Raw genomic sequence first — 9,021 nt, forward strand, 5'->3', positions numbered from 1 at the left:
TATATTTCACTTAAAAAATTTAATCAGGCAAATGAGATGGAAATAAAAAGTACAGAAACTGAGCCTATTTATTCATTCAACCAACAGAGATGTGATTAATTAAAATCTCTTAAATTTACACTTCTATGATTATACATATATAATCTTTTGGTTATCTACATGGGAAAGAATTAAGCCATTGAAAACCTTCGGGGCACAGTTCTACTCTGAAACACATGTGGTCACCGTGAGTCAGAATCCACTCAAGGGCAACTGGTTTGGTTTGGCTTAGTTTTAATCTCTTAATTTACAAGGTCAAAGTATACCTGTTTGAATTAAAAATATGGCTAAATGTCATAAAAACAACTGCCTTAATTAAAAAAAGGAATAATGCAACAAAGACTAAGTATCAGAGTTGCACTAAATGCCTTTCTTGAAAACAAGAATGAGCAATTTGTTTATTTGTATTTTATTCATTTATTAATTTATCCAAACCTTATTCAGTATGTCCTACTTGTCTGCCTCCCTGCTTGGCCTAGGTAACATAACCAAATAGAGGATAAGTTATTCTTTAGGGTATCCACAGGTTAGTGAAAGAACAAGCTGTGAAATTCTGCCCTGCACAGGCAGAAGAAATTTCACTGAGCTTTAAGACAAGTCTCCAGGAACTGACAGGATACCAACTGAGATGTTTCAACAAATGGATGCAGTACTGGAAGTGTTTACTCGTCTATGCCGAGAAATTTGGAAGACAGTTACCTGGTCAACTGACTGGAAGAGGTCCACGTTTGTGCCTATTCCAAAGTGATCCAACAGAGTGCAGAAATTATCAAACAATATCATTAATATCATACACAAGTAAAATTGAGCTGAAGATCATTCAAAAGCAGTTGCAGTACATTGACAGAGAACTGCCAGAAATTCAAGCCAGATTCAAAAGAGGATGCAGAACGAGGAATATCATTGCTGATGTAAAGTGGATCCTGGCTGAAAGCAGAGAATACCAGAAAGATGTTCACCTGTGTCTTATTGTCTATGCAAAGGCATTCGAATGTGTGGATCATAACACATTATGGATAACATTGTAGAGAAGGGGAATTCCAGAACACTTAATTCTGCTTATGAGGAACTTGTACATAGACCAAGAGGCAGTCATTAGAAGAGAACAAGGGGATACTCAGTGGTTCAAAAGCAAGAAAGGTGTATGTCAGGGTTATAACCTTTCACAATACTTATCCAATCTGTATGCTGAACAAATAATCTGAGAAACTGGACTACATTAAGAAGAATGTGGCATCAGGATTGGAGGAACACTTATTAACACACTTACTGATGAAGATCAAAGACCACAGCCTTCAGCATGGATTACACCTCAACATAAAGAAAACAAAAGTCCTTACAACTGGATCACTAAGTGACATCATGATAAATGGAGAAAAGATCGAAGGTGTCAAGGATTTCATTTTACTTGGATCCACAATCAATACCCATGAAAGCAGCAGTCAAGAAATCAAACAACATATTACATTAGTCAAATCTGCAGCAAAAGATCTCTTTAAAGTGTTAAAAAGCAAAGATGTCACTTTGAGGACTAAGGTTCACCTGACTAAAGCCTTGATATTTTCAAATCCCTCATATGCATATGAAAGCTAAATAAAACAAGGGAAACCAAAGAAGAATTGATGCCTTTGAATTGTGGTGTTGGCGAAGAATATCAAGTATAACATGGACAGCCAGAAGGATGAACAAATCAGCCTTGGAAGAAGTATAGCCAGAATGCTCTTAGAAGGGAGGATGGTGAAACTTCAACTCATGTACCCTGAACATTTTATCAGGAAGGACCAGTCCCTGGAGAAGGACATCCTGCTTGGTGTCTTGGTCATCTAGTGCTGCTATAACAGAAATACCACAAGTGGATGGCTTTAAAAGCATGAAATTTGTATCCTTACAATCTAGGAGGCTAGAATTCAGGGTGCCAGCTCCAGTGGAAGGCTTTCTGTCTCTGTCAGTTCTGGAGGAAGGTCCTTGTCATCAACCTTCCCCTGGTCTAGGAGCTTCTCAGTGCATTGACCGCTGGTCCAAAGACACACTTGCTCCTGGCACTACTTTCTTGGTGGTATGAGGTCCCCCTGTCTCTCTGCTTGCTTCTCTCTTTTATATCTCAAAAAAGATTGTCTCAAGAGGCAACGCAATCTTGTAGATTGAGTCCTGCCTCATTAGCGTAACTGCCAATAATCTCACTTCATTAGCATCGTAGAGACAGGATTTACAACACATGGGAAAATCACATTGCATGACAAAATACTGGGAATCATGGTCTACCCAAGTCAACACACATTTCAGGACATAATTTAATCCATAACACTTGGTAAAGTGGAGGGTCAGCAAAAAAGAGGAAGGCCCTTCATGAGATGGATTGACAGTGGCTGCAAAAATGGGCTCAAACATAACAACTGTGAGGATGGTGCAGCGTTTCGTTCTGTTGTGCATTGTGTCGCTATGAGTTGGAACCGACTCAATGGCACATAACAGCAACAACATTACCTACCAGTGAAATTATTTATTTACATTGCTTTTCATGCACTGAAGATACCTAAGGGCAGGCGCTGAACTGATCAACTTTGTATTTCCAATACATATCATGTTGCTGTTGTTGTTAGTCGGTTCTGACTCATAGCAATGCCATGGACAATGGAACAAAACACTGCCAGGCCTTGTGCCATCCACAAAATCCTTGTTGCAGCCACTGTGTCAATCCATCTTGTTGACGGTCTTCCTCTTTTTCACCGATCCTCTACTTTACCAAGCTCAATATCCTTCTCCAGGGACTGATCCCTCCTGATAACATGTCCAAATTATGTGAGATGTAGTCTTGCCATCCTGGCTTCTAAGGAGCATTCTGGCAGTACTTCTTCCAAGACCTATTTGTTCATTCTTTTGGCAGTCCATGGTATAGTCAATAGTCTTCACAATTCAAAGGCATCAATTCTTCTTTGGTCTTCCTTATTCACTGTGCAGCTTTCATATGTGTATGAGGTGACTGAAAACACCATGGCTTGGGCCAGGTGCACCTTAGTCTTCAAGGTGACACCTTTGCTTTTCAACACTTTAAAGAGGTCTTTTGCAGCATATTTGTCCAGAGCAATGTGTTGTTTGATTTCATGACCACTGCTTCCATGGGTGTTGATTGTGGACCAAGTAAAATGAAATCCTTGACACCTTCAATCTTTTCTCCGTTTATCATGATGTTGCTTCATTGGTCCAGTTGTGAGGATTTCTGTTTTCCTTATGTTGAGGGGTAATCCATACTGAAGGCTGTGGTCTATGATCTTCATCAGTAAGTGTGTCAAGTCTTCTTCACTTTCAGCAAGCAAGGTTGTGTCATCTGCATAATGCAGGTGTTAATGAGTCTTCCTCCAATCCTGATGCCATATTCTTCTTGATGTAGTCCAACTTCTCTGATTATTTGCTCAGCATACAGATTGAATAGGTATTATGAAAGGATATAACCCTGACACACACCTTTCCTGACTTTAAACCATGCAGTGTCCCCTTATTCTGTTCAAACAACTGCCTCTTGGTCTATGTACAGTTTCCTCAATGAGCATGATTAGGTGTTCTGGAACTCCTATTTTTCACAATGTTATCCATAATTTGTTATGATCCATAGAGTCAAATGTCTTTGCAAAGTCAATAAAACACACTAACGGACACGTGGGGGACACCTAACATAGTTTCTGGCATGTAAAGCAGAGTCAAGAAAGGCTGGTTGAATGAATGCGTTATACGAAGAAAAGTTTACTTGCCCTAAAACACAGGAAAAAACAAAAACAGAACTTTATATTACAATCTCACAACTCTGGTTGTTGTATTAGAATCAGAAAATTTCTGCCCCTCCATCTGCCTCTCAGTATATCCTCATTTCCCTATCTCTAAATAAACAGGTAGAAGTCACCTGCTCAGTAAGTTTAGAGGAATTTACTAGGCTGTATTTACTAGGAGGCAAGGACACTGTATTTAAAAGATCACACACACCCACTATGTGGTTCTTTTCTGTTTCCTACCTCCACAGTGTCAAAATAGCAAAGTGACCCATACCTGGGCCTTCAGAGAACTAGTTATCTTGCTTTTACCTTTCTGCTTTCTCCTTGTATTGTTCTAGATGAGTAAGTTGAGCCAGCCTACTTCTTTGAGTTGATGGTCTCTGTGGATCAGACAGAATGTTTCCTTTGCACATTTACATAATTTTTATAACTTGTCTTTTTTACTATGTGATTTACCAGAAACTGTTAAGATCCAATTTAGACACAAGAGAAGGTAAAGTCCCATATAGACTTCAGGTGCAGAGAAGTTCTCCAACAGAGCTGTCACCAAAGAACATTGCTTTGGAAGTATTGGAAATTCATGCATATAATAGCAAGAAATTGTTCTACAGTTTTGGCCATTTCCTTTGGTTTATATCTTTCTTAGCTACCTCACAGGGAGAAGAGTGATTGTCAAGACAGAATCAGGCATCCCTGGATCTCTGGCCATAACACCATTTTACTCTCCTTTTGCTTTACCTCAGTTTCTAATATCAGTCAAAAGCTGTGATTCCTGACCTTGAATTAATGAATCTTATAGAAGAAAACAGAGATACAGGAAAAGTATACTCTTCACTTCAAGTTCCTTTGAAAATATTCCTAAGAAGACAACATCCTATTCAGAGTTTTCAGAGTTCTAGTGATCTGTTTCATTGAGTCATTGTGTTGAAAAAAAGAAAAGGAAGCATTTCATAACCTGGGCCTCACTTAGAAATTATCCCACCACAAAGTACTAGATGGCATTTCTGTAACGATAAATGCAATATTTCTGATCTCATGAAGCAAAAAAAGAAACTAAAACTGAAAGTGAAGAGTAGCAGAGAATAAGCCAAGAATACTGATTATTCAAATAGCAACTCATAAAGAAAAAGTTCCCCACTGATTAAATCTTTTTTTTTAGTTTTTTGAGGGTTTCTTTTTTTAAACACATCCATTAGAAAACTCCTGCAAGTGTCTCAGGACTTCTCATCTCAGTGACGTGACTCTTCCTTTGTGACGACTTGCATTACTGAGATTATTTCTAGCATATATTGTGTGTAAAGGGCTCACATAAAATAAGGAGTGAAGGAGCTTCTGAATTAGGATGACTCAGATGATGATATACAAATGACTCCATTACACAGTATGGGTTAGGAAAATTGAACACAGTGTACCTTCTGGGTTTGCCAAAATATTTGATTTTGATTGTGTCACTGAGAGTAATGGTATATGGATGTGTGCCAATGCACAGCCTTGAAAGCAACAAAATTAGACATAAATCAGAGAACAAGTATTGCGTGATCATCATCATCATGTAATCATCATTATAGATAACCAGTCCTATGTTCCAGGGACTATATATTTTTTTAATCTCATTTATTATTCCCAGTATCCCTATGAAGAAGGTATTACTATTGCCTCTATTATACTTATGAGGAAGCCAGATCTTAGATAGGTTAAATGACCTGTTCACATTACACAACTTTTTAATAGTAATGCCAAAATTGGGGATCAGATTGAATTCGGAATATATGTTTTTAATCATTATGCAGTGGCACATTTTACAAAGAATAATATAACCCAGACCCATAGATTTGTTTCTCAGGCTAGGCATTCGATTGAATCTAGATGATGAATCATTATTATGAAATATTGGTCAAGTCATTAGAAAAGTGTTCTGTGTCATTCAAATGTGCTACAAGACTATTTTTTGTGCTGTTCTTCATTATTTCCTGTTAAAACAGAGAAAGATTCAGGCTATAAATCAAGACTATGTTTTGTATTAAGCAAATACTTAACATTAGAGCACTGTTATACAAAACAGTATACAGCTATGTATTTATCACGAATACAATTGAAATAGATGAAAAACTCAAACAAGATTATGTAAATTCTACAGTAATTTATTAATTTTCTTTTCCATTCATGTATCAATTTCATGAAAACCTCTAACCATCTTATGTATAACTGCAACCAGAGAATTAAGAAAATCAGGTCCCAAATCATAAGAATGAATCCCATTTGGAATAATTTAAGGAACTTCAAAGATTTTATTCTGTTTTCTCCTGCTCAAATTCACCATAACCGTATACTAATATATAGGGTAACTATGTATCAGAACTGACTCAACAGCAATGGGTTTAGTTCGGTTTGGTATATCTAATACCTTCATGTCTGAACACATGAGCATTCTCTTACAAAATCTCTTTCTGTAGAAATTCTAGGCTTTGGGAGTTCCTCATGAATGCGCATTAAATTCCTTGTTTTGATTTCTATGTCTGCTTTCTTTCCAGAGAAATCAGAGTCCATTATTTTAGCTGCAGTGGGAATTCCCAAGCTAGCCACCACTCTCTATTTCTCCTGATTTTTTTCCCCTTAATTAATCATACAGCTGTCTCAACAGCTATTTGGATATTTCCGGATCACTTCATCTTAGTTCCCTTTGTAGGTATTTTATAATGTATCCTATAGAGTTTATTTTTCGTCTGAATTTCATTCTGTACTTCTCCCCATTCTACCATATTTAACTTGGCTCACTGTTTTGCACTTCTTTTATCAACTACCACTTACATTCTGATAACTCCCACACATGGATATGGACCCTACCTTTTTCTTTAGTGCCATTTCTTTGTGCCCAAACGCTTACTAATAAGACTCCCTCTGAAGGCAATACATTTGACTCACCATGTTCAAAACAAAACTTGATTTTTCTCCAAAAGCCCACTTCTTTGCTTGTTTTTCCCACTTAGTCCATGGTACCAAAATCCAACAAATCATCCTTTTGCATCATTTCTCTTCCTTCAACTCTAAATTGCTTAATTTCTCACCTTTCAACCCCATATCTAATTATCTCATAAGACCATTTGTTAATATCTCTTGATGTGATTTGACTCCTGTGTCCCTTTCTACTGTCACACCCCTACTCCCATTCCACCCCTACACAACCTGCTTACCTTTTCCCTGTGCTCTGTTCATCTTTAGATTCCCAGAAGAAAGCATGGTGCAAAAGCAGAGTTGTTCTTGTTGTGTCTTGTTGAGTTGATTCCAACTCATAACAACCCTATAGGACAGAGTGGAACTGTCCCATAGGGTTTCCTAGATTGCAATCTTTACAAGAGCAAATCACCAGGTCTTTTCTACAGTAGAGCTGCTGATGGGTTCAAACTGCAGACCTTTTTGTTAATAGCTAAGCGCTTAAACGATGCATAACTAGGGCTCCTAAAGCAGAGTATATCACGCTATTTCTTGTTTCCTTGCTTTTACATAGGGAGTACTTCACCACTGTGGCCCTCCTAAAGAACTAAAACTTGTCTTTGTTAGGTGCTATAGAGTCAGTTCCAAATCATAGTGACCCTATGCACAACAGAACAAAACACTGTGCCATCCTCACAATAGTTATGTTTGAGCCCACTGTTGCAGCCACAGTGTCAATCCATTTCATGAAGGGTCTTCCTCTTTTTCACTGACCCTCTACTTTACCAAGCATAATGTCCTTCACCAGGGACTGGTCCCTCCTGATAACATGTCCAAAGTACGTGAGACGGAGTCTCACTATCTTTGCTTCTAAGGAGCATTCTGACTGTGGTTCTTCCAAGACAGATGTGTTCTTTCTTCTGGCAGTCCATGGTATATTCGATATTCTTCATCAACACCCTAATTCAAAGGCGGCAATTCTTCTTCAATCTTCTTTATTCATTGTCCAGGTTTCACATGCATATGAGGCAATTGAAAGCCCCACATCTTGTGTCAGGTGGACTTTAGTCCTTAAAGTGACATCTTCGCTTTATAACATTTTAGAGGTTTTTTGCAGCAGATTTGCCCAGTGCAATACATCCTTTGATTTCTTGACTGCTGCTTCCATGAGCATTGTTGTATCACCTTTCTTTGGAATGGGTACAAATATGGATCTCTTCCACTTGGTTGACTGGGTAGCTGTCTTCCAGATTTCTTGACATAGACAAGTGAGCACCTCCAGCACTGCATTCGTTTGTTGAAACATCTCAGTTCTTTCAATTTCTGGAGACTTGTTTTTCACTGATACCTTCAGTGCAACTTGGACTTCTTCCTTTAATACCATTGATTCTTGATCATATGCTACCTCATAAAATGAAAGTTGACGAATTATTTTTGGTACAATTACTCTCTGTATTCCTTCTATCTGCTTTTCATTCTTCCTGAGTCATTCAATATTTTGCCCATAGAAACCTTCAAAATTGCAACTCGAGGCTTGAAATTTTTCTTCAGTTCTTTGAGCTTGAGAAATGCTGAGCATGTTCTTCCCTTTTGGATTTCAAACTTCAGGTTTTTGCACATTTCATTATAATGCTTTACTTTGTCTTCAAGACAGTCTTTGAAATTTTCTATTCAGCACTTTTACGTCATCATTTCTTCAATTCGCTTTAGCTATTCTACACTCAAGATCAAGTTTCAGAGTCTCTTGTGACATTCATTTTGATCTTTTCTTTCTTTCCTGTTTTTTTTAATGACCTCTTGCATTCTTCATGTATGATGTCCTTGATATCTTCTCACAGCTCATTTGTTCTTCAATCATTAGTGTTCAGTGCATCAAATTTATTCTTGTTGTGATCTCCAAATTTAGGTGGGATATATTCAAGGTTGTATTTTGGCTTTTGCAGATTTGTTTTAATCTTCATCAGCTTCAACTTGAACTTGCATATGAGCAATTGGTGGTCTGTTCCGTACTGGCCCTTGGCCTTGTTCTGACTGATGATACTGAGCTTTTCCATTGTCCCTTTCCACAAATGTAGTCGATTTGATTCCTATGTTTTCCATCCAGTGAGGTTCGCATGTATAGTCACTGTTTATGTTGGTGTAGAAAGGTATTTACTATGAAGCCGTTGATCTTGCAAAACTCCATCAGGTGATCTCCAGCATTCTTTCTATCACCAAAGTCATATTTTCCAACTACCAATTGTTCTTCTGTTTCCAACTTTTGCATTCCAATCACCAGTAATTACAT

Source organism: Loxodonta africana, chromosome 2, assembly GCF_030014295.1.
Source record: "Loxodonta africana isolate mLoxAfr1 chromosome 2, mLoxAfr1.hap2, whole genome shotgun sequence".
NCBI classification, from domain to species: Eukaryota; Metazoa; Chordata; class Mammalia; order Proboscidea; family Elephantidae; genus Loxodonta; species Loxodonta africana.